Source organism: Humulus lupulus, chromosome 1 (genome assembly GCF_963169125.1).
Source record: "Humulus lupulus chromosome 1, drHumLupu1.1, whole genome shotgun sequence".
Taxonomy (NCBI): domain Eukaryota; kingdom Viridiplantae; phylum Streptophyta; class Magnoliopsida; order Rosales; family Cannabaceae; genus Humulus; species Humulus lupulus.
The window spans coordinates 179,940,638-179,968,637 of record NC_084793.1 but is presented as its reverse complement, the minus strand read 5'-3'; the positions used below and the strand labels follow the sequence as shown (position 1 = coordinate 179,968,637).

Here is a 28,000-nt window from a genome sequence, read left to right as displayed (position 1 = left end):
AAATGGTTTAGTTTGTTATTGCGTAAATCTTGTTTTTTTTTCTTTCCAATATTACCTTTGGTTTAGCTTGTTATTGAGTCAGTCTTGTTTTTTTTTTCTTCCCAATATTACCTTTGTATCTTAACAGCATATATAACTTGTATTGTATTAAACTTTGATGTACATAAAAGCATTTTTCTCAATAAAACAAAAATAGGTGTCTTCTACTTCTAATATGGTATCAGAAGCAAATACACCATCAAAGAAAATGACTTGTACATGCACAAAAGCTTGCTCTCAAAATCTGTCCAGCTCCAACGACCATGGCGCACCACCACTATCTAGCTCTGTCGGCGATCCTCCGCCCAGCTCAGCCATAAACGGTTTGCCTCCGTCAAGCTCAATACACAACCCTCCGCTCAGCTCAGTCGAGAATGGCAATCAACCTCCGTTAAGCTCTGTCGGACATGGTGCTCCTATTTCGGTACCAAATCGATCTTCCACACAAGACTCTCAAGATCGTCCTATACATGAAGATGCAACAAGCCCCTATTTCTTGGGCTCCGGTGACAACCCAGGTCTCATCTTGGCCTCTCCCCCACTCACGGAACAAAACTTTCAGGGCTGACGAAGAGATTTCAGAATCTCAATTGGAGCCAAGAATAAAGTCGCCTTCATCAATGGCACCCTTTCTCAACCTTCAGCCGATGATCCTCTGTTAAATTCTTGGCATAGATGCAATCAAATGGTAATGAGTTGGATCCTTCACTCTATATCTCTTGAAATCAAGAGCAGCATCATGTGTCTTGAAAATTTAACAACCATGTAGAGTAAACTCAATCACAGATTCAATCAAGGAAATGGGCCAAAGATATTTGAGCTTCGTGTGTCTCTCATCAACCTTCATCAAGGTCACGACTCCGTAAGTACCTACTTCACTAAACTGAAAGCTATTTGGGATGAAATACAAGAGCTTCGGCCAAGAACTCCATGTACCTGTGCAACCTCTGTTGAGATTAGGTTTTACAATTCCTTACAGGTCTCAATGATTCCTTTCATGCTGTTAGGGCTTAGATACTACTGATCGAACCTTTTCCTTGTCTTTCCAAGGTATTTTCTATGGTTATTCAACACGAAAGACAACGTAAGATTGGCCTTTCCCACTCTTCAAATCTGATTGCTGCTACTGCTTCTACAAGCACCACTCATCCTACTCCTATATCAAGAAACAAAAAGCTTCACCCATCATGTGCTCACTGCAAGAAAACAGGACATTTCAAAGAGAAATGTTATTTTCACCATAGATTTCCCCTGGATATGGGACTCGAAGGCTGACTGAACCATCTCCCACACCCTCTGCGCATCAGGTCACTTTCAATGGTCTTAATGCCTCAACATCTGATTCCGATTCTTCAATCCAAGGCTTGATAAATTTACTCAGTCACCAACTCCAGCAAAACAAACAAACTCAGTCTCACAATGACTCCAAACCCGTGGTTTCCAACATCTCTGGTAACCCACTTACTTATCCTAATTTTTTATGGGTAGTTGATAGTGGTGCTACTCACCACGTATGCTTTGCCATAACTTGTTTTACCTCATTCAATGATAATTTTGTTGCTAAGTTCATTACTATGCCTACTGGATTACAAGTTAGTTTTTAATTCTGGTTCTGTTCAAGTAAATGCCCATATTTTCTTAACAGATGTATTATATGTCATTGAATTTCAGTTGAACCAATTCTCAGTCCCTGCATTTCTTAAAAACACTACCATTCAATCTCTTTTTCTCATTCTAATTGTATTATTTAGGCAACAACACAGAAGAAAACAATTGTGACTGTTAACAAAGTTGGCCATCTCTACTTTCTTCAACAAGACAATTTTTTTCCTTCTTTTTGTTTTGTTCAATCTAAAAGTACTTGTAATGATGTTTATCAATGAAATTCACACCTTGGACTTCCATCGATGTTAATTACGAATTCTCTTAATAAAAATTTACATTTTTTCTGTTTATAAGTCTTCTACTCCTTGTCATATTTGTCACCTGGCCAAACAAAAAAAGTTTCCTTTCAATTCCAATAATAACATGGCACCTAAACCTTTGATTTGATTCATATGGACATATGGGGTCATTTTAACACAATAAGCTTAGAAGGGTACCATTTCTTTCTTACTATAGTAGATGATAATACACGCTTCACATGGGTCTATATGCTCAAATGCAAGTATGATGTTCAGCACATTATTCCTCAATTTTTTGCTTTTGTTTTGACTCAATTCTCCACTAATATAAAGGCCATACGGTCGGACAATACCATAGAACTAAACTTAACAACCTTCTATGCAACTAAAGGCATACAACTCTTTCATTCTTGTGTTGAAATACCACAACAAAACTCTGTGGTTGAAAGAAAACATCAACATATTTTAAATGTTGCGCGAGCAGTTGCTATTCAGTCTCATTTATCTTTGTCCTATTGGAGTTATTTTATTACTACTGCTGTATATTTACGTAATAGAACACCATCTGTATTACTTAATTTTAAGACATATTTTGAGTTGCTACATCATAAGTTACCCTCCTATGAACATCTTAGAAATTTTGGGTGTCTTGCCTATGCTTCTACACTTGATAGTAAAAGACATAAGTTCTCTCCAAGATCGCGTGCTTGTGTTTTTATTGGTTACCCACCCACCAGGTATGAAAGCATATACACTGCTGGATATAGAGAATAGCCAGATTTTTCATTCTAGATATAGAGAATAGCCAGATTTTTCATTCTAGATATGTCATTTTTTATGAACACATCTTCCCTCTAAAAAATACTACAACTAATGATGCTTATGATTCATTTTTTTCTAACAAAAACTCATCTCATATGCTATCACCTTCTCCAACATCAGGTACAATCCCTATTATACCTGAAACACCACATGACCCATCTACAACTTCAATAAAAAATGAAGTCCCAACTCATACTTCAAAAGTTGGTAGATCAATAAATTGGCCAAGTCATCTTAAGGAGTACATTTGTGAGTATTCTACAGCTCATCCTCTTTGTAATTTCATATCATATTATAGGTTCAATACTTCTTTTAGAAATGCTATACTAAATGCTTATAGTGTTATCGAACCTACTTGTTATACTCAAGCTTCTAATCTACCCGAATGGCAAAAATCCATGAAAGATGAGCTTCAAGCTCTACATACTAATAACACATCTCTAGAATGGGTTTACAAGATCAATACAAATCTAATGATGATATTGAAAGATATAAGGAGCATACAAATATAGTTGCCAAAGGATACACTCAACAACAAGGTATTAATTACCTTGAAACTTTTGCCCCGGTTGCAATGTTTAACACATTAAAATTACTCCTTGCTCTAGCTGCTATTAATAATTGGATATTACACCAAATGGACATAAATAATTCCTTTTTACATGGTGATTTAGACGAAGAAGTCTACTTGAAAATTCCTCAAGGTTATAACATAAGGGGGAGCTTCCTATAAATGTCGTTTGCAAGCTAAATAAAAGCTTATATGACCTTAAACAAGCTTCAAGATAGTAGTTTCCTAAACTTAGCACCGCTTTGCTCCAAACAATCCCCCTCCGATCACTCTTTTCATAAGATCTAATTCTAACACTTTTCTTGCTGTTTTGATATATCTTGATGAAATTGTAATTGCTAGAAATAATGATATTGATGCTTCCATTTTCAAAAAATAGCTAGACTCTAAATTTAAACTTAAAGGTCTTGGTCCATTACATTTTTTCCTTGGTCTTGAAATTGGTCGTTCTAACAATGGTATTTCTGTTTCACAACGCCCCTTTACTTTACAAATCTTAAATGACACAGGTTTCTTAGGTGCCAAAGCATCATTAACACCAATGGAACCTAATATCAAGCTCAGTAAAGATGAAGGAGAGCTATTGGCCAATCCCACAACATATAGAAGCCTCATTGGAAAGCTTATTTATTTAACAACTACAAGGCCAAATATCTCCTTTGCTGTCAATAGAGTGAGCCAATATCTACATGAACCAAGGCAGCCACATATGCAAGAAGCTCATATAATTCTACAATATCTAAAGGGCACACCTGGCCAGGAAATTTTTTTCCACTCAAAGTCCCAACCTCAACTTCAAGCCTTTGCTAAAACTAACCTCAAAGAAGCTGATATACAACTAAATGTATTCTCTGATAAAGATTGGGGAACTTGTCCAAACACATGACGATCCATTTATGGTTTTTGTATTGTTTTGGGACAATATCTAGTGTCTTGGAAATCAAAAAAGCAAAGCACAGTCTTAAGATCTTCAGTAGAGGCAGAATATTGAGCTATGACTAACACCGCTTGCGAAATATTATGGCTGCTTGCCCTCTTGAAGGACTTTGGTATCACTCATTCCACTCCTGCCTTAAGAGTTCAATGAGGACAGTTGAAACTAATCCATGTTGCTTCAAAAAACAACTTGGCTGACATCTTAACCAAACCATTATTTCCTTCTTAATTTCATGCTCAATTGTCCAAGATGAGTGTAACAAATCTATACACTTCCACTTCCTCTTGAGGGGGAGTCTTAGAATTAGTAACAAAATTAGTTCATCTTCTGTTACAAAATGGTTTAGTTTGTTATTGAGTGAGTCTTGTTTTTTCCCAATATTACCCTTGTAACTCAACATCATATATAAGCTGTATTGTATTAAACTTTGATGTACAAAAAATCATTTTTCTCAATAAAACAAAAATAAGTCTTCTACTTCTAATATATATTACAATAGCTTATTAGAAATTAAATATCATTAATTTTAAATTGACGAAATAAATATCATTGATTTTAAATTGACGAAATAAAATATTATATTTTTAATTAAACTACTAAATCATAAAAATATAGAGAATAAATAAACTATATCGAGTGACATTATTTCCAAAACATTAAATCAACTTGCAATAAGGAGTAAACATCAAATGCAAGTTACAACAAAGAAAAAAAGGTAACAAAAAAAAAAAAAAAATACAGAATGAAAGAAAAAACAAAAAGTGACTAGTGTTACAATTAGGATAAGCTGGCTAGCAGCCCAATAACAATTACAAAAGTAATTATATCCGAGTATAACATATAAAAAAGTAGAAATTAGATCTATACCCACTTTTACATGGTCCATTTAATTTTTATCCACTTTTTAACTTTCTTGATTTTATACCCATTTTTATAATCAATATTCCTATCATACCCTTTCTTCTAATTCAAACTGTAACGACCCAGTAAAACCGACCAACATAATTGCAGTAAACATACATCATTTGCAGAAAACATCTTACTTTCATTTAGTTAAAAGACCAAAAAATAATAATTAATCACTTACTTAGTTTAGAAGCATGCACGTGCTTAAAATAAGATTACAATATTTGAAACTTTTAAACAACTTAAACATAAACGACATTAAGTTTTTACATAATTAAAACTTGATAAAAGCGTAGCGACTTCTACAATTGGGCCACATGTACATTCCGCATGACAGACTCCAGCGCTCACTGTTCCGTCTTGCCGTCTTGCTTACCTATAACATGAAACAACTAGGTAAGCGAAACGCTTAGTAAGAACAACTTAACATATATTGTAACGCCCTGGATAACTAAGACCGTTACACTGTGTGTTTATTAAAGTACAAGACTTGCTAATTAAGTCATTTAATTTAAAATGTGTCACCGAAACTACAGTTGGACTATGGTTAAAAGATTTTGGTCTCAAAAGCTTCATTACTTATAAACAAACATTTTTCCTTACATGGGCTCCCAAAAATAGTAAAGTTAAAAACAGTCTACAAAATTTTGGGATTAAAATACAGTTATTAGCCACTTTAAGGCAAAACAGTCAATTAAGGTTTTCTCGTCCTGATCCACTCCTCGGCCGTGGCGGTCGATCAGTTGATTATGTACATTCAGCCCCGCAGCTCTCCATCCCAGGGTTGGTCCAACCTGCCCTTGCCTTTACCTGCACCACGTAGCACCCGTGAGCCAAGGCCCAGCAAGAAAACACAATAACAGAGCATAATTGTTAAGCAGACAATTAGATAACTCATACCGTATAAACATATACTCAACAGTCTAAGCATTCATGTTATTCAAGTATTCAGCATATCAAGTATATCATTTCATATCAACAATCAATTCACATATGATAATCAGGGTTAACGCCCTTAGGCCACACCCTCTATTTATCCCACTGACTCCGGCTGCTTAAACCGAGTTCAGTGAATATTAAGCTGTCCTCAGCTACCATTGGCCGAGTCGCGCCCTGTGCGCAAGTATTATTTACGGCACCCTTAGGCCGTTTATCACATGTCCCATGGCATAATACCATCTATGACATCATACAGATATAGGGAGCTCTTAGTCCCATCACAAACACATAGCCGAGTGCAGTTTTCTTACCTTTAGATTTCGCTAGCTTTGTTCAATTTGATCCTCAAGCACGACCCCGTCTGAGCCCTAGCGTACACCTTAGACAGAGAATTTCAACCTTAGGCTATCCTCCACTCTTCCTTAGCTTTTACCCCTCAAAGCTTCAGCCTCCACTCCCTAGAATTCCCACAAAAAATCAGCTCAAAATCCATATCTACTTTAAGAACCAGAAACTGAAAAGTAACCTTAAACCTTACCTCAAATGGATGGACTACTCTTGCTAACTCCTCAAGCCAAACCAAGGACCCTAGCCTCAAGCTCCTGCCCGAACTCCCCTTGAGTTACAGCTCCAAATTCCTTCAAGAAATGAGGAAGAAACCTAAACCGAATGGGAGAAGAAATGGCCCCTGTTTTCCTTCTTTCTTTTTCTTCTTCTTTTCTTTCAGCTTCCTTCAAATTCTAGACTTTCCACTAAGGCATAAAGCAACTTAAATCTTATCCCTTATAAGCCAAATGACCATAATACCCTCCCATTAAATTTTAAGCCCTTAATCCTTCTAAGGGCATTCTGGTCATTTATTCCCAATTCCCGCTAATTCCTCAAGTGTCTCTAATATTTTCCGCTTACTTCCCGACACCTAACTAATCACCAATTATATTCATCAACATCAAAATAAACTTCAATATATTCCCTAAATTCCCAGAAATACCCCTAGGCTTTCCCCAAGCCGAGTATAAGTCCCCGCTGTGACTTTTTTGCTAAACCGCTCAATAAGATCGCCTCGAGTCACAGATTACAAATATATCCACATAATAATGTGGTCTCGACAATTTATCACAAATATATACAGTTATGCCCTCAACGGGCCAAAATTACGAATATGCCCTTCTAACCTAATCAGGACCTACATGCATACTAGTACTCATAGTCATGCATCACAAGTATTCAAATAATCATATAACATGCTTTTAATCACTTAATTCACATATAATCTAGTTATGCCCTCCCGACACACTAATCAAGGCCCTTAAGCCTTATTAGTGAATTTGGGTCGTTACAACTATCCCCTCCTAAAGAGAATTTCGTCCTCGAAATTTACCTGAACAACTCGGGATACTGATCTCGCATCACTGTCTCAAGCTCCCAGGTCGCCTCCTTGACCCTACTATTCCTCCACAGTACTTTAACAAGAGGAATCGTCTTATTCCGTAGTACCTTGTCCTTCCGATCCAATATCTGAACCGGTTACTCCTCATAGGCTAGATCTGTCTGCAGTTCCAAGTCTTCATACCTTAACACATGTGTCGCATTAGAGACGTACTTTCGAAGCATAGAAACATGGAATACATTATGGACTCCTGACAGTGATGGTGGCAAGACTTACCTGTAAGCCACCTGACCGATCCTTTCTAGGATCTCAAAAGGTCCGATGAACCTAGGGCTTAGCTTACCCTTCTTACAAAATCTCCTCACCCCTCGCAATGGTGAAACTCGGAGAAACACGTGGTCCCCAACCTAGAACTCCATGTCCCTACACTTGGGATCAGCGTAGCTTTTCTGTCTACTCTGTGAGGCGAGCATCCTAGCTCGGATCTTCTCTATGGCTTCACTTGTCCTTTGAACCATATCTGGCCCCAAATACTTCCTCTCACCCATCTCATCCCAATGAATGGGTGATCTACATTTCCTTTCATATAATATCTCGTAGGGAGCCACTCCAATCGTTGATTGGTAACTATTGTTATACGAAAATTCAATCAACAGGAGGTACTTACTCCATGATCCCTCAAAGTTGATCACACATGCTCTGAGCATATCTTCCAATACCTGAATCGTCCTCTCAGATTGTCCTTCAGTCTGAGGATGAAAGGCTGTACTGAACTTCAACAGAGTCCCCATAGCCTTCTGCAAACCACCCCAAAACTTGGAGGTAAAGATAGGATCTCAGTCTGACACTATAGACTTAGGAACCCCATGGAGACGTACAATCTCCCTCACATACAACTCTGCATACTGATCTACAGTATATGTCGACCTCACTGGAAGAAAATGGGCTAACTTGGTATATTTGTCTACTATCACCCACACCGAGTCATGAAGCCCTACAATTCTGGGTAAACCTCCCACAAAATCCATCGTAATATCCTCCCATTTCCACTCGATCACCCAAAGGCTGAAGCAACCCTGCTGGTCGCTGATGTTCAACTTTCACCTGCTGACAGGTTAAACATCTAGCTACGTACTCCACCACATCCTTCTTCATCCCAGTCCACCAATATAACGTCCGTAGATCCTGGTACATCTTCGTGGTACCCGGATGAAGTGAGTACGGTGTCGTATGAGACTCATCCAGTATCTCTCGTCTAATCCCCTCATCAGCTGGAACACAAATCCGTCCCTGATACCGAAGCAAACCAACCTCAGAAATAGAATAGTCCTTAGCTACTCCTGCTAAGACATTCTCTCTAACTTCCTGTAACTGAGCGTCTACCAATTGCCCTTCTTTAATCTGCTCTAGCAGGGTCGGCTGTAGAGTAATATTGGCTAACCAGCCCACCACCAATTCTATCCCCGCTCTGACCATCTCATCAGCTAACTCTCTCGAGATTTGGGTGGAGCTATACAACTGACCTGGGCTCCTCCGGCTCAATGCATCCGCCACTACGTTGGCTTTCCCCGGATGGTAAAGAATATCACAATCGTAGTCTTTCACCAACTCTAGCCAACGCCTCTGTCTCATGTTCATGTCCTTCTGTGTAAAGAAATACTTCAGACTCTTGTGGTCAGTGTATACCTCGCACTTCTCCCCATACAGATAATGTCGCCAAATCTTTAGTGCGAATACTACCGCTGCTAACTCCAAATCATGGGTAGGATACCGTTGCTCAACTCCTTCAGCTGTCGTGATGCATAAGCTATGACATTCTCATTCTACATCAACACATAGCCTAAACCCAACCTCGATGCATCTCAGTAGACAACAAACTTCCCCTCCCCCGAAGGAAGACTCAACACAGGCGCAGTAATAAGTCGTCGCTTCAGCTCTTGGAAACTGTCCTCACACTTGTCTGACCAGATAAACTTCAAATTCTTCCATGTCAATTCTGTCATCGGTGCCGCTATCTTCGAGAAGCCTTCCACAAACCGGCTGTAATAACCCGCTTGACCAAGAAAACTCCGCACCTCCAAGGCGTTCCTTGGCCTCGGCCAATCCCTAACTGCCTCTACCTTAGATGGATCCACCTTGATCCCATCTGCACCCTCAATATGTCCAAGGAATGTCACTTCTGGTAACCAAAATTCACATTTCTTAAACTTGGCGTACAACTGATGCTCCCTCAATCTCTACAGAACCTGTGTTTATTAAAGTGCAAGACTTGCTAATCAAGTCATTTAATTTAAAATGTGTCACTGAAACTACAGTTGGACTATGGTTAAAAGATTTTGGTCTCAAAAGCTTCATTACTTATAAACAAACATTTTTCCTTACATGGGATCCCAAAAATAGTAAAGTTAAAAATAGCCTACAAAATTTTGGGATTAAAATACAGTTATTAGCCACTCTAAGGAAAAACAGTCAATTAAGGTTTTCTTGTCCCGATCCACTCCTCGGCCGTGGCAGCCGATCAGCTAATTATGTACATTCAGCCCCGCAGCTCTCCATCTCAGGATTGGTCCAACCTGCCCTTGCCTTTACCTGCACCACGTAGCACCCGTGAGCCAAGGCCCAGCAAGAAAACACAATAACAGAGCATAATCGTTAAGCAGACAATTAGATAACTCATACCGTATAAACATGTACTCAACAGTCTAAGCATTCATGTTATTCAAGTATTCAGCATACCAAGTATATCATTTCATATCAATAATCAATTCACATATGATAACCAGGGTTAACGCCCTTAGGCCGCACCCTCTATTTATCCCACTGACTCTGGCCCACTTAAACCGAGCTCAGTAAATATTAACCTGTCCTCAGCTACCAGTGGCCGAGCTGCGCCCTATGCGCAAGTATTATTTATGGCACCCTTAGGCCGTTAATCACATGTCCCATGGCATAATACCATCTATGACATCATACAGATATAAGGAGCTCTTAGTCCCATCACAAACACATAACCGGGTGCAGTTTTCTTACCTTAGATAGAGAAGTTCAACCTCAGGCTATCCTTCACTCTTCCTTAGCTTTCACCCCTCAAAGCTTCAACCTCCACTCCCTAGAATTCCCGCCAAAAATCAGCTCAAAATCCATATCTACTTTAAGAACCAGAAACTGAAAAGTAACCTTAAACCTTACCTCAAATGGATGGACTACTCTTGCTAACTCCTCAAGCCAAACCAAGGACCCTAGCCTCAAGCTCCTGCCCGGACTCCCCCTGAGTTACAACTCCAAATTCCTTCAAGAAATGAGGAAGAAACCTAAACCGAATGGGAGAAGAAATGACCCCTGTTTTCCTTATTTCTTTTTCTTCTTCTTTTCTTTCAGCTTCCTTCAGATTCTAGACTTTCCACTAAGGCATAAATCAACTTAACTCTTATCCCTTATAAGCCAAATGATCATAATACCCTCCCATTAAATTTTAAGCCCTTAATCCTTCTAAGGGCATTCTGGTCATTTATTCCCAATTCCCTCTAATTCCTCGAGTATCTCTAATATTTTCTGCTTACTTCCCAACGCCTAACTAATCACCAATTATATTCCTCAACATCAAAATAAACTTCAATATATTCCCTAAATTTCCAGAAATACCCCTAGGCTTTCCCCGAGCCGGGTGTAAGTCCCCGCCGTGACTTTTTCGCTAAACCGCTCAATAAGATCGCCTTGAGTCATAGAGTACAAATATATCCACATAATAATGTGGTCTCGACAATTCATCACAAATATATACAGTTATGCCCTCAACGGGCCAAAATTACGAATATGCCCTTCTAACCTAATCAGGGCCTACATGCATACTAGTACTCATAGTCATGCACCGCAAGTATTCAAATAATCATATAACATGCTTTTAATCACTTAATTCATATATAATCTAGTTATGCCCTCCCGACACACTAATCAAGGCCCTTAAGCCTTATGAGGGAATTTGGGTCGTTACATATATAGTAAAAAGAAGACAAACAGGAAGCCCTAACAGTGATCATACCGATATTCAACCATAAATAGGGTTTCGAAAAGACTGAACCCTAACATACAATTCAAGAACGTGTGAACATCCTGACAACTTATAGCCACGCCTAATAACCAGATTCCAGAACTAAGTAAACCTGCACGCAGAAAATCCCAGAGCAAGTGTATATAAGATATAAATGCATAACACCATTCTACAATGGCTACCAAAAATAATTGAAGAGCTACAAAAATATGATGAGGTGTTCGGGCACCTCTTCGATCACAACCACTAAATTCACCAGGTACTTACTACCTGTTTAAACATTTCATTGGCCGACCGTACTTCCCCTTACCACGGTCACCAACTCGAGTGTCAATATTACCTAGTAATCACTGGATTTACAATAATGCGGTCCCAGTACACATAATGGATTTCACAATAATACAACAATTAATCATCCCAGTAGATAGCCAGATTCACATATCAATAATCCATTCACACACAAACTAGACTCCCTATTGAGTACCCAGGTTACAAATCAACAGACATTCGACCGTGCTTCCCCCTACCCCGGTCATCAGTCCATAGTCAATCGAACGTGCTTCCCCCTAACCTGGTCACAAATCAACAGACATTCGACCGTGTTTCACCCTACCCCGGTCATCAGTTCGAATACCAATATTACCTAGTAATCACTGGATTTCATTGGAACATTCTATACACTTACTAGTACCCCGTACCCATTACTAATTCAACCCTTAATCAATCTAGTGTAAAGAACTATAACAGACAATACACTAGCATGTTTCATGTTGTAGCCAACAAAGTCAAGATTAACTTACATAACTTACTCACCATAAACACAGGTGCATACTTAAAATACACCAGTTACTAAGACTCCTAGGAGAATTCAACATACTCTCATAATCTTAATAGTTTGATTCAAGAATCATCTTACATACATGTGTCACGGAGTTTAACTAGACTCTTATGTCACGAGTTTTAAGGCAGACGTCTTATTTATATCTGTGGCCAATCGAGCTTATTTACCAAGTCATCGGGGGCATCCGATGCTTGCTTACTTACTTATTGGAAGATACCCAATTCTTACTTACTTGATACCTGTAGCTAGCCGGGTGTCATAATCATCACTACTTACCTTACTTATGAGTATGTGAACCCCCTTAGGACAACAGTCTTGAGTAACCCTCTAGAACTAGTTTTCAACTATGTAATTAAGTCTTAAATTAAAAATAGTCATGTCATGCTGTAGCCAAACATTCATAAGTTGTCATACCAGTTGTCCTTAGCGGATAAGCGGGATTCCTGAGTCCATAAATGAGCTTTCCCGTGAAAATAACACTGTAATGGAATTCATACAATGACTCAGATTAATTATGACGTTTGATTAATTAAGTTTATGCCTTTAAGTTGAGAGATTAGGGATGACTTAACAAATTTTCAATATTTTAAAAGCATTTGTTCTTAAATCTTATAAGTTAGACTTAACCCTTGAATTTATAGCCTTATCACATTATTCATAAAAACATGCCTACAAATAATGGTCCTGGAAATTTGGAAATAAATTCCCAATTGCATAAAGAGGCCACATTCTTAAGCCTAATTTTTTTTTCATTACCGCTTTCTTATTTTTCTTATAAAATAAAAGTGTTAAACGCTATCTCCCGCTTTATTAAAACTGTAAAGGAAAACATTCTGAAATTAGAATTACCAAGTTTGAAACAATAGATTTTTATTTTATTAATATTGTAAATTAAAAAGGTCTATTTTCAGTAAATTAAGAAACCCATAAGTTTTATTATCCAAAAATATTTTATTTTCTCAATTAACCAAATAAACAAATTTTATTCCTAAGTGATAATTATTTTTGTGAAAAAAATAAAGTCCTGTCTCACACAAGAGTACTATCCTAATATTTTTCAATAAAATATAAAACCTCATTATATTTTAAGCCACTTAAATCTTAACCTTTAATCCATAGAAAGTTACCTTATATTTACTTTAAGAAAAAGAAAAATGATTTGACAAGTGAATTATGACTTAAAGTTTAAAAACTCAAATCTCTCCAAAACATAATTTGATTTGACAATTTAGAAAAATCAAAACTCAAAATCTATGGGTTATTTCTTACTCAACTCTTGCAGAACTTTTAATTAATATAAAATAGAGTCTAAATAATTAAAACCAGCTAAAAATATTGATTTTAAACTTGTCAAAACATTTTTCAAACATGCACTCTTCAAGCTGTCAGTTTTCCACTCCAGCTTGCACATTAATCACAAAAAGCTTATAACTTGACCTAGACATAATGTTTTTTAGTGTTTCAAAATGATAAAATAAATTAACCTTCCTAAATAATGAAATTCTAAAAGTTCCATTAGAATGTTTGACCAATAACTTAAGGTTTTTCCCGTTGGAAGCATTGTAACAACATTATCTTGGAAGCAAACAATTTTGAGCATCTAAGTTAGAGAATTCATAACTCAAAAAATATAGTCAATTTTAAAAAAAATGTTTTATAGATTTAATATTCAATATACCAAGAATGTCTAGTTAAAATTTTAGCCACAAATAATTAGTTTAACCCATTCAAATCATTGCTCAAACTCTCAGTATTAAATCTGTCAGTTAACATTTCAGATGGCACATGAAATCCCAAAATGCTCATTACTTGAGTTATACAAAACATTTTTTAGTTAACAAACCTAAACTTATGTACTATTCCCATATTTAGCAGTGGTGAAAACCTTTTTATGAGAAAAGATTGTAAAATTAGTGTTTGACTCGTTGGAAGTCACCCATAAAATCTGGCAGCAAGAAATTCTTATAAACTTCCTATGAAAACTTTGGATTTTCACTAAAAGATCAACATTGCACACATGCATGTTATGCTATCAAACAACTTATTAAAACATAAAAAAGAGACCAAAACCTTCCATGCATCTCAAAAACTCAGATTGGAAGATTAAACATAAATTATTATCAAAACACAAGATTTTTTACCTTTGAAGTTCTAGGTTTTGTTTCTCTTGGTTCCTTGAGCTTTTCGAACCACTCCTCTATCCTATTGGAACCTTAACACTCATACCAAACTCCCCATGATCAGATTCAAACCAATATTAGAATAAAGAAGGAAATGGAGAGATTTTGAAACTCTAAAGCTTACCTTGAAATCTTAGAATAAGGATTGCATGCGCAAGCTTTTAACTCCTCTCCCTACTTGAAATGGATTCCTACTCTTTCAGCATACATGATCTGAGTTAGATAGAGCCACAACTCAATAAAACAAAATGAGAAAGCACCCAAGGGTGCTCGACCAAGAGAAGGGAAGAAGAGCAAGAAATGTTCATGAGAACTTACCTCTTTGATGAGCTCAAGCTTTGAGGTGCTCTAATGGAGTTCTTGTGAGGAGAGAGAGATATTTATTTATCAGATTTTATAGTGAGATGGGAGAGCTCTCTTGCTGAAATGGTGCAGATAAAGAAGAAAAAAAATGAAAGAGGAGAGAGAGAGAGGCTAGGGGTGTAGTAGAGAGGAAAAGAAAGAGGAAGAATAGGTTGTTGGTTTTCCTCTTAACTAGTTTAATGCAAGACTTGAAGTGACAATAGGCATATGATGACTCTCTTACCACTCTAAAAGACACTTATGCCCTCATATTTTATTTTATTTTTAAACAAATCTACTTATTCCCCAAGGCTAGAATGGTACTTTTTGTAAAAATGTAATTTCCTATAATTTTCAACTAAAGGAGCTTAGGAATTGTAATATAATTGAATGTCATACCAAAGATATTTGATGACATTAGTCTTACAAAAATAAATATTACATAATTTTTTATATGTAATTTCCTTTGGTCTTAATTCCACCTTAAGTAGCATTAAGTATTTTCCCATAGCTTGGACATATCAAATTTTGCAGGAAAATTCATTAAAATGATTTGTTTTCCCTTATTCATAATTATTTTATGCCCAACTTAATTTTCCTTTTGCCATAATTATTGGAGAATATTTTAGATTCAAATTTTTTACCCGATTAGGGATTTTGACTTGGTCTACGACCACACTCTTAGTTTGATTGCATAACCAAACTTATTATATAATAACCAATATTTAAACACATAACTTACATACAAGGCATACCATATTTCTTACAAGTATCAAAATACTTGGAAATTAAATTTCCTGTAAACCCGAATTTTACCCAGTGCCCTAAGCGCGGGGCGTTGCAATACCTACAATTTATACAAGTTTCATCCTCGAAACTTAAGACAATTGCAGGCCAAGGGAATAATCTTATTTGCGTAATACCTTGTCCTTCCAATCCAAAAGCATAATTGACTTTTTCTTGTAGCATAGCTTTGGATCTACATCCAATTGTTCGTAATTGAGTACATGAGTAGGATCTTCCACATATTTCCTTAACATAGATACGTGAAATATGTCATGCACTTGAGCCAAAGCGGGTGGAGGAGCTAATCAGTAAGCTACTCCTTTGATTCTTTCCAGTATTTAGAACGATCCAAAGAATCTCGGACATAGTTTCCATTTCTTTCCAAACCGCAAGGCTCTCCCTTAAAGGGGATACCTTCAGGAATACTTTATCTCCAACCTCAAACACTAAAGGTCTTCGACATCGATCTGTATATTTGCATTGTTGGTCAACTGAGGTCTGTAATATTTTTTCGTATCCTCTTGATGTCCTCTGTAACTTTATCGACTTTGTCCGGTCCCAAGAATCATCTTTCACCCACTTCGTGCCAATATATTGGGGATGGGCACTTTCTCCCATACAGGGCTTCATATGGTGCCATCTTAATGGATTCATGGTAACTGTCGTTATAAGAAAACTCCATCAATGGCAGCTTTGCATTCCATGATCCTGAAAAATCGAGCACACGGGCTCTTAATATATCTTCCAATGTTTGGATAGTTCATTCACTTTGACCGTCAGTTTGGGGATGAAAGGCAGTACTAAAATTAAGCTGGATCCCCAACCTTCGTGCATCCTTTTCCAAAATACCGAATTAATCTTCCGTCCTAGTCCGATACTATAGATGTAGGTACTCCATGTAATCGCACAATCTCTGCAATATACAAATCTGCTAGTTTATCCGGAGAGTATGAAATCTTAATTAGCATGAAGTGTGTCGACTTGGTTAGTCTGTCAACAATGACCCAAATGGTATCTTCCTCATTTGGGGTTAGGGGCAGGCCAGTGACAAAGTCCATCGTGACCATCTCCCATTTCCATTATGTAATCTCTAATGGTTGTAGCAACCCCGCTGGTAATGAGCCATGTATTTCGCCACTTCCTCCTTCCTCCTTTGTTTGTTGACACGTTAGGCGATGAGCCATGTATTCCACCCCTTCTTTCTTCATTTTCGGCCATCAAAAATACTTTTGTAGATCCTGGTACATCTTCGTGGTGTCGAGGTGCATTGTGTAGGGGACATCATGTGCTTCATAGAAGATTTGCTTCTTGATTTCTGCATCATTGGAAAAAAAAAATATGCCTTTAAACCCTAACACCCCATCTTCCGATATGGGAACCCCGGTCGCATATCCTTCCTCACTTCGTGTTTGATCTGCTCATACCAGAGCTCAACTAGTTGCCATCCTTGTATGGCTTTCATAATGGTGGGTTGCACCAAAAGGTTCGCTAATCTACCTACCATCACTTTGAGATCCAACGAAGAGATGTTAGTTTGTAACTTTGATAACATTTCTCGTATTGTCATCACATACGCCATCAACTACCGACTCAGAGCATTTGTCACTTTATTGGCCCTTCTGGGATGATATAGAATATCTCAAATCATAATCGTTAAATAATTCTAACCATCGGCGCTGCCTCATGTTCAATTCCTTCTGAGTAAAGAAGTACTCCAGGCTCTTGTGATTGATGTAAATATTGCAGTGTATCCTATAGAGATAATGCCTCCAGATTTTTTAGTATGAACACCACAACAGCCCGCACTAGGTCTTGTGTTGGGTAGTTCTTCTCGAAATTGTTTAGCTATCACAACGTGTAAGCGATCACCTTGCCATGTTGCATTAGAACTGCCCCCATTCCTTGTCTCTAGGCATCGTTGTAAATCATGTATCCCTCCATCCCGCTAGGGATAGTTTGTTGGAAAACCATTCAGAGCACGCATTGAAAACTTTGCATGGTGGGCCCATTGTTGTTTATTAACAACAACACTATAACAATCATTTTTTTCATTAATCATATAAATAATTTATATGACCAGGAAAACAATCCTGAAACATTATCATACAATACTGTTAATCATGCAACAAATATGTATATAAATATACAATATATTTATATACAACATATAAACACAAAAAACAAAAATATCAAGAACATAAACTTTTACCTCTTGAAGCCTATCAAGTGTCCTTGAGTCTTTTTGTATTTTTAACGATATTCCTATCCAAAGCTTTGAGCACTCAAACCACAATATTCTGGAGTGTTCTTTACACCTCAAGATGTGTGTGGGCACATAAAGAACATGGGTTTGTATTTTAGGAATTACAAGTATTTCTCAACACATGAGAACTGGATTATGGTATGAGCATGACTAGAATAAAGAAGAAGAAAGAGAGAGTTTTTGTCTAACAAAATACTCTAAGAACTATTCTGAATTGTAAATTGTGTTGTGTCTAATGTATATTTTTTGTGTATTGTGTATATTTCTCTTCTTCTACTATATCATATATATATAGATTCAGATTACTTTATTATTTCTAATAATAATAGTAATATAAATATATATTATAATAATGATGATAGGATTAGATTTTAGGCAAATATCTAACTTACCAAATTTAAAAAACAATTTTCAAATTATTAAATAATTAAATATATAAAATAAAAACTGCACAGATACAATATCTGTATAGTGGTACACGCATGGCACAATCCTTGGACTGTGTCAGACGTGTACTACTATTCCATTTTTAGGGATTTTGCATTTTTATTTTATTTAGTTATTTAACTAAATCAATCTCCTACAAAATAAGGTATTAATCTTTTTAAGGAAAAGATAACAACCATATTTCAAATTTAAATTCTAAATTCAAAATTCAATATTCAAATTGATGATCATCATTATCATCATCTTTTAAAATTAAATAAATCAAAAACTATATTTGACTTACCAATTTTATTTTCTCCCACTCAAATAAAATAATTAAATTCAAAAATTTATTTCTTTATTTATATATATGAAATTCAGAAATTTATATATTTAAATTAATACATATATTTTTCAAAATTAATAATTAGTTATAAATCAATTATTCAACCTCAATTATCATATAATTGCATACTTGACCCAAAGAATAAAATTCTTCTCAAATTCCCAAATTGCAGTTATACCCTTGTATCAACTCTTACCTTGAGATGGTGTTGATAGAGCCACCCTGGGGACCTATGAACCTATAATATCAAGCTCCAATAAATATTACATTATTAATCAAAGCTCTTTGATTAAATAATCATATTTATTAATCTCATGATTACTTCACTAAAAATATGAGATTGAACTCTTGATAATTATAGACATATATTTACTGAGTACTTTATAAAGAATAAAGTGTCCATTGATATAATCATTACATATAACATTAATCCTTTATTAATGGTTCATAATTAAAAGGGAATAAAATTACCATTTTACCCTTTTGGCAATATCTTGTTCCTAGAGTACCATTGACTTTACTAGTGAAGGTTGTGTCACAACAAGTTTGCGACGTGAGCGCTCATAACCTTTTCAGTTCCAAAAGTCAACCCAATAGGGAACCATTATTCAATCTATAAGAAGGTATAGATTCCATATCTGTTAAACTACGTCCCCAGCCATATAGATCATTGAGTCCCCAAAATAATTTTTCTTAGCCTCTTCATTTTGACAAACCTTAATGCATGAATCAAAAGATTAGATGACATATATAGGAGTTCATAGTAACCTAAGGATTAAGATCATCATGTATATAATCATAGTTTGATGTGTTTGAAATGGTGTTTAAACAAGTATTAACAAATCACATCTAATCCAGTTCTACATACTCTCAATGTAACACCCTACTTCCTTAGAGCCGTTACTAAGTGAGGTTTAAACGTGTAATTAACTCGCTAATCGAGGTTTTAGGTTAAAAGTGTGGATAAACTATAATAAAAGTAATTTAATTTGAAAATGTAGTCATTCATTGAAATTATAAAGCGTTATACAATTCAGATCCCAAAATACTATTTAGAAAATACTTTACATCTCAAAATACATTTAAGGTCGACCAGGAGACAAATTCAAGTCTAAACATTGCATTTTCCCAAAATAAACCTGGCTGTGATAGCCAGGTAGGCCGAAACATGTACACGTCGCTTCACGCTCTCCGTACTCATGGTTGGTCGACCTTTCCCTTGCCCTTACCTGCACCATAGAGCACCCATGAGCCGAAGCCCAGCAAGAAAACTCAACACAAATAATCAACATATGCATATCTATCAACCAACATATAACAAAGCAGCCAACAGGCTAAACATATAGTGGCCATGGCGTCCCAGGCGCTTTACTAGGCCCTGGGTTCGCGGTCTACACCGAGAGGATGACTCATGCATCCGTGAAGGGTCTCACCCTAGCGGCTTGCACTTCGCGTGCTCAACGCTGCTCCTGGCCCCTTGCTGTACTCGGCCTTGCACTCCACGTGCTTAACGTCGTTCCCGGCCCCTTGCCGTACTCAGCTTCCTGCCGTTCTCGACCTTCGCCGTTCATTCACAAGTATGCAATACATAACATATAATCAAGAAATACTTAAACACATAAAAAGCATAAATAATAGGGCTACGCCCTGCAATTCAATCACATAGGGTCGTGCCCTGCAATACAAATTATAGGGCCATGCCCTGTTCTACGGGTACAACAGTTTTCTTACCTGTGTCCCAAGCTTCCTGAGCACCGAAATCCCAAGTACATTCCTCTAATCTGAGCCTCGCTAAAAACCTAGTCACAACACACAGGTAATGTTCTCATTACTAATCGACTCATAATCGTACCTCGAAACCAATCCCGTGCTCTTGGGACCTTCCGTTTCCCCACATGAGGTGGTGAAAACGTCCCCCGAGCCCCCTGGGCCAAAGCCCTAAAAACACAAAATCCAAGACCCTGAAAATGGCCTAGCACCGCGGCACATCCCTACAGGTGCCATGGCGCCCAGCAGGAGCTCCCTATCCTGATTTGTTGCAGCGCTGCGGCACAGAAGAACAGGGTTTTTCCCACCATTTTTCCCGAGCCAGAACTTACCCAAATCATTACCCAAGTACACCCAAGTTCCAATTCAACCTAAAACTCCAAATAAACAGTACAACAACTCATAAACACCAGAAATACACTCAAACATCCATGCTAGCTCAAAATCACATAGTGGTTTAAAATTCCATAGAAACTTAACCACACCAGAAAATTCACTTCAATAATCAATGAAATTCTTTCCTTAAGTAGAAATTCGACCCTGAGCTGCTTTCAAATTCAATTCAAAGCTTAAATGACTAGACTCCTAAGCTTAACCTTGCCAAAAATTCATCCCAACAACCCACAAAACAAAACACAAATCAGCTCCCAACCACAACATTTCCCAACAGAATTCAACAAAGAACTGAATTAAAACTTGCCCTTAATCCTAACTAAGCCTCTGAACTCTTGAATTTTTGGCCTAAGATTCTTCAAAAATCCAACACCATGGAGAGAGAGAGAGAGAACTGAATGTGAGAGAACTAAGAGAAATTTGGTTCTTTTCCTTCCTTTCCTCTGTTTTATCTAAGTGTTTCTAGAGTCCCCAGCTTCCAAATCTATAAGTTAGTCTAAGTCCTCAAATACCACCAAGGGTAATTTAATCATTTACCAAATGCCACTAAGTCCTCGAGTACTCCTACAAATCCCCGTTAATCCCGGCATACTCAAATCATTACTAAATTACTAGCCGTTACTCAATAAATCCCAAAATCATATTATATACCCAAAATACCCTTAGGCTCCTCCCGAACCGGGTATTCGACCCCGTTGTGACTCTCTAGCTAAACTGCTCCCTAGGACTGTCTCGGATCGTGCATCACATATATATCACCACTCACTCATGGTTTCAATCGCAATATTCATAAATATAGCATTTATGCCCTCAGCGGGCTGAAATTACAAATATGCCCCTAATAACCAAATGGGGCCCACATGCATATTTAATTCACCTAACACATGCATTTCTAATCACATAGTTATCACATTGACATATTAACATAGTAAATCCATTATTGCCCTCCAGGCACGCTAATCAAGGCCCTAAGCCTTATTAGCAAATTTGGGACGCTACACTCAACATGCAAAGTGCCTCCACTAAAGTGTCCTACTACACTAGTAACCCGGATCTAGGTCACATGTATTCATAATACTAGTAGACCGTACTAGCAGTAATTAATCTAAAGATTCCATAACTTTATTTACTGCGAACTATTTATGTTTATTATCTTAATCTCGATCCTCCCATACCAATATGAGATTAAGAACACATAGATAAACTTTGGAATTTTCTGATAGTCACATAATATTATCATATAATATCGGACATAGTCTATATATATAATAATTCAATTCAATTATTTATTTCATTTAAAACATTTGTCAACTACAATTGCTTTAAGGGCACTATTCCCAACATAGTTAACATCGGGGTAGTGTTCAATCTCGTTTTCAGCTCTTGGAAACTCCTTTCACATTGTTTAGTCGATACGAACTTAGCCTTTTTTTTACGGGTAAGGGAGGTCATGGGTGTAGCTGTCTACGATAACCTTTCTATGAACCCCCTGTAATACCCTGCTAACCCGAGGAAACTCCCACCTCCTGGGCATTTTTCGGGGGTGTCCACTGACTCACTGTTCGACACCACATGACCTAAAAATCTTACTCTTTATTTTTCCTGCCCAAAATTCACACTTTGAGAATTTAGCATAAAGCTTATGTTCTATCAAACACTGGAGGACCATTTCTAGATGCACCACATGTTCCTCTTGGTTCTTATCCACAACATGAGATAGATATCCAATACTTTCATCCTCCAACATCTTACTCGCCTTCATTGCCGAGACCATGGCAACTTCTTGTCTCTGGACGTTCCTTGAAAAGTGCACAGTTCCTCGCCTGCCGGATAGAAGGCCACTTTCCTCTTCTTGCAAGTGACCACTGCGCCTGTAACGACCCAACTATTCTAGACTTTGGACCATTAATAACTACTATACATAGACACTAATCTTAAGGAAAACATACATATGAAATAACCATAACTTTATTATCAACTATAAAGCAAAGGTTAAATACATAAAAATATGGTTAGGGTATGGGATCCCATTGTTTGAAAATAAAATAGAACATACTTAAATCTTAAATTCTTTACAAAACAAAGTGCGGATAATACAGGTAAAGCATAATTTTAAAAGACTTAAACAACTTCATCCTCGAATCGTTCGTGCAGTCCACTGATTTCCATTCTCCCTCAATACACATTCCCAAGCTGCCAAGAACCTTCTCGCCGCCATACTATTTTCCTGCACATATAGAACATAAAGGAATGAGCCTAATGCCTAGCAAGGAAAATCTACTACAAGCATGAAACATAATCATACATATAAACTATGAACATATATCATATACTATAACACATATATCATAATTCTAACCCATGTACATGGTAACTATTGGGGTTTACTAACTAAGCAACTATAAGCCTCAAACTACAATGAGGTTTGCTAGTTAAGCAACTATAAGCCCCAAAAACATAAAAGTGTTGGGGTTTGCTATATAGCAACTACAAGCCCCAAAAACATAAAAGTGTTGGGGTTTGCTATATAGCAACTATAAGCCCCAAAACATAAATGTGATAGGGTTTTCTATATAACAACTATAAGCCCCAAACATACATATATCATAACACATAAAGTCATACTATAGCATAATCATAACACTTTTATATAAACATAGCACATATCACATAAGAACTATCCTATTTTCCTTACCAAAAATACCGGGATGATGAGAACAAGGTCGGGATTTTGGAACACTCCTAAAACCATATTTGAGAAAGGTGAGTATTCTAAAAGAAAAAGATGAAAGAAATGAACTAAACCATCGAGAAGATACTTACCAACAAGAACCTCAAGTTCAAAGAACTTAGATGCCTAACCAGAAATAAAGAATGTTGAGTTAGGAATTAAGTAGAGAAAAACTAATGAAACAATACTGAAAGAACTAAGAATAGGAATACCTTTGAAATTGCTATACCCGAACTACACCTCGAAACCGAAATATACTATGAACCTTACTTCCCAAGTGTTTGATAAGCTTATAATGATAAAGCTTATAACCCCAACCTAAGTGTTTAACACTCTAAAGTAATCCTAGCAGCTTGTAGGCTCTGAACTCAACTTGATGAATGAAGAAATGGCTTAGTACTAGGTCCTATTTATAGAGTTCAAGAATGAAAAGATCTTCATTTAGCTTGAATAGAATAATGGCTTTCTAATTTAAAAACATTTGAATAATCGTTCAGCAGAGGCTGAAGACTCGGTAAAAAAGATTATGGACTTATCAAGAGGTTAAGGATTAAAATGAGCTCGGTTTCAAAATCATTTGAAAATACAGCCCTAGAGCTGATATATCGCCTACCATAGGCGATATATCGCCTGGGCTCATATACTCGAGGCTTGTCGAAATGGTCGTCCGAAGTTACGTGTTTTTCGTATCTCAGTGTGGCGATATATCGCTCCCTAGAGCTGCGATATATCGGCATACGCTAAAATATTATACACGTAATTACACTTTTTCAGCCTAATTTGAATTGAGTAAACAACCTTGACTAAGTCCTTTAACGATTTCAAAGCTGCTGGCAGACTCTAGGATTTTCAAATATTACTCTTAATAAACTTATTCCTAAAAAATACTTAATTTCTCATTAAACATACACATGACAAGTGTTAATATCTTATTGGGTCTATCTAAACCATATAGTATAATAATTATCATCTTCATAATCAGTCATATTAATAAAACCTTAGGTTATAATTAATATTCTTAAACTATAGGTTAAAGTTATAAAATCTACAAGTGTTGCTACGAGTGTCCAACTTAGTCCCGGCTTGAACCAAAATCCACAGTAATAAACATACTATAACTACTACTAGCTATTACTATTACTACTACTATCTAACTAGCTAAGTAAAGTTCTTGGACTCTACAACGCCATACATAGATAGCTAATCCATATTGTACTTGCATTGGTTTGATACTAACAGGACAATTGTTAGTTTGCGATTAGCTACCCTAATTGGTACAACTCTACGCCAAAATTGAACCATCATATCCTCCCTTGAAGTCAATGATACACTATATATATTTTGTAGATTTAGGCGCTCCATCTCGTTCTTAATGTAGATAGTATCTACAAAAAAATGTGATGCCCAAATATTCATTAATGCACATGCCAAGGTTCAGGCGATAGGAATTTTACTTAACACCACCTTAGATGGCTTGACTCTCTTGTCACCTTATGTGAGTGCATAAACAAGCGGTGATGCTCCTATCCACCTTTGCTTACCGTTCCCGTCCTTCCTGCTCGAGTTTGGGTATTCCTTGGAGAAGTGTCTCAGCTTGGCAGAACTATAACACCCATTTGCATTACATCTGCCTTGATTGCATCAAATCTTCCAAGAGTCCACGAATTTCACTATATTCCCTTATAGTCGGTTCATAACCTTCACTACTTAGATGCCTCAGTGTTTCCTTTCCTTGTTCACTCTAGGCGCCTCGTCTTTTCACTACTCATCGTAATTCTTTTAGTTATTCTGCTAGTCCCGATGCTTGCCTTGTTGCGTGGATTTGATTTCCATAAATTGGTCCTACTTGAGGTGCCATCCCCAAGAGCTTATCCCCATGCGCTCTAGTCATAGGGGATATAACATTAGCTACTACGGTATACTCCGATACTTTAATAGGGAGTAAATCATGGGATACACACATAGAAATAACAACTATAATGGGTTGCTTCGGACAAAGCATAAATTTAACATAAGCATCCAATCACAAAAACCAAGAAAGCCCATAATTAGATTACGTAGTTTTTGACCTAGTTGTCACACCGCCACTAGGTTTCCTACTTGGATCTACCCTAACTGCAATCAAAAGTGAGCAGTCGGGTAAAAGTAAACATACTCTTCTGTACATAAGGGTTTAACACCGGGAAATTACTAACCTAAGTTAGACGAGTATGCCCATGTCAGTATTGATGTCCTCGTCGAAGTCCTCAAGTGTCTCACCAACGATGCCATTGTCATCTATCTTGTTTCCTAGATCCTCCTTAGGATCCATGCAGTCGAATGATACGTAAATATCGATCCTCTGCTCCAAGGTGTACTCTATGGGTGGATTGACTAATATAAGGTTTTTCTTTTTATCTTTTTTTCTAACATAGGTAGGTCAGCCATTTAACCTAAAATTTATAGAATTTAAGCAGGTACAACAACCTACAGAAATACACACAATACAAGAAAAACAATACGTACACTGAATGTCGGTCTATCGCTGCGAATGTACATGTGGGTTGTCTATAGAATCGGCTCAACTTGGGCTTTGATACCAATTGTAACGACCCAGTACAAACGACCAACATAATTGCGGAAAACATACATCATTTGCTGAAAACATCTTACTTTCATTTAGTTAAAAGACCCAAAAATTCGTATAAAAAAACTCTTTAATTATTTACTTAGTTTAGAAGCATGCGTATGCTTAAAATAAGATTACAATATTTGAAACTTTAAAACAACTTAAACATAAATGACATTAAGTTTTTACATAAATTAAAACTTGAATAAAGTGTAGCGACTTCCATATTTGGGCAACGTGTACATTCCGCATGACAAATTCCAACGCTCACTGATCCGTCTTGCCGTTTTGCTTACCTACAACATGAAACAACTAGGTAAGCGAAACACTTAGTAAGAACAACTTAACATACATAACATAAAGAAGACAATCAGGAAGCCTAATAGTGATTATACATATATTCAACCATAAATAGGGTTTCGGAAAGACCAAACCCTAACATACAATTCAAGAACGTGTAAACGTCCTGATAACTTATGGTCATGCCTAATAACCAGATTCTATAACTAAGTAAACCTGCACGCAGAAAATCCCAGAGCAAGTGTATATAAGATATAAGTGCATAACACCATTCTACAATGGCTACCAAAAATCAATGAAGAGGTACACAAATATAATGAGATGTTCAAGCACCTCTTAGATCACAACCACTAAATTCACTAGGTACTTACTACCTGTTTAAACATTTCATTGGCCGACTGTACTTCCCCTTACCATGGTCACCAGCTCGAGTGCTAGTATTACCTAGTAATTACTAGATTTACAATAGAAATCAACAGGCCGCGATGATTGATACCTCGACAAGCCTCGATTGGCCTCAATAAGCCTCAATTTAAATTGGGAAAATTGGGTATTGTAGGAGTTTAAGTACCTTGACAGGTTTAGCTAGTGCCTTGATACACCTCGACAGGCCTCGATAGGTTTCAAAGTAGCTAGAAAAATCTTAATGTTAGTGGCTCCTCGATAGACCTCGACAGGTCTTGATAGACCTTGATAGTTGTATAATTTCGATATGCGTTGATAGGCCTCGATGATTTCTTTATTTAACTGTACCTTGATATGCCTCGACAAGCCTCGATGTGCCTCGATAAATGTAGTTTTGCTTTGAACATGTATAGCCTTGATATGCCTCGATAGGCCTCGATGGTTACCAGATTACTTGCAAATCTATTATGTAACTATTTCTTTTTTTGTTTCAGATGCCTGACCTTATTGTGCCATTGGAGAAGCACTTTCCTGCTCGTGTTACTTATAGGGGTAGTGCCTCCTTGGATACCCTTATAGAACAGTTTTAGAGGCATGGGCTGATTGAGCGGGCAAAGGCATGGCCCTTGGGACAGTTCTTTAATGCCAAGGCCTTTAGTTTATCTAGGGTTCTACTACACTAGTTGATGTTGCGTAAGGTGGAAAGTAGGAAGCTTGAAGAGGGTCAGTTCTACGTGGGAAACAGTCTATGTAGATTTGATATTGTGGAGTTTTCCCTGGGTACAAGCCTGAATTTTGGAAAAAATCCATCCCTAGATGAGTTGAAAGAACATCTTTCAAGTGATCAGATCATCCAGGAATATTTTAATTGTGAGGCGAAGGTTAGTTTCGATCAATTGGAAGATGCTCTAAAGGCCTCAAAAAACCCAGAAGATGCATTTAAGCTGGGTTTATGTGTTAGGAGTGTGTCCTAAAAGCATGTAAAGACATTTGTTTTTTCTGTGAATAAATAAATACAATGGTTTATTATTATTGTCATATTTAGATTGTTAAATT

At 37.0% G+C, this 28,000-nt stretch overlaps 1 long non-coding RNA gene across 2 annotated transcripts; it reads left to right on the top strand.

Annotated features, from left to right (window-relative positions):
• Positions 1–27,998, top strand: LOC133800955 (uncharacterized). Of its 2 annotated transcripts, none has more exons than XR_009876675.1 (3): positions 1–1,491; positions 2,886–3,014; positions 27,439–27,998. It is a non-coding gene; the product is annotated as an uncharacterized LOC133800955 (long non-coding RNA). The 2 variants fall into 2 exon arrangements; XR_009876674.1 differs by lacking the exon at positions 27,439–27,998 and adding an exon at positions 3,846–4,757 and having other exon boundaries at positions 7–1,491.
• The last annotated feature ends 2 nt before the right edge of the window (positions 27,999–28,000 follow it).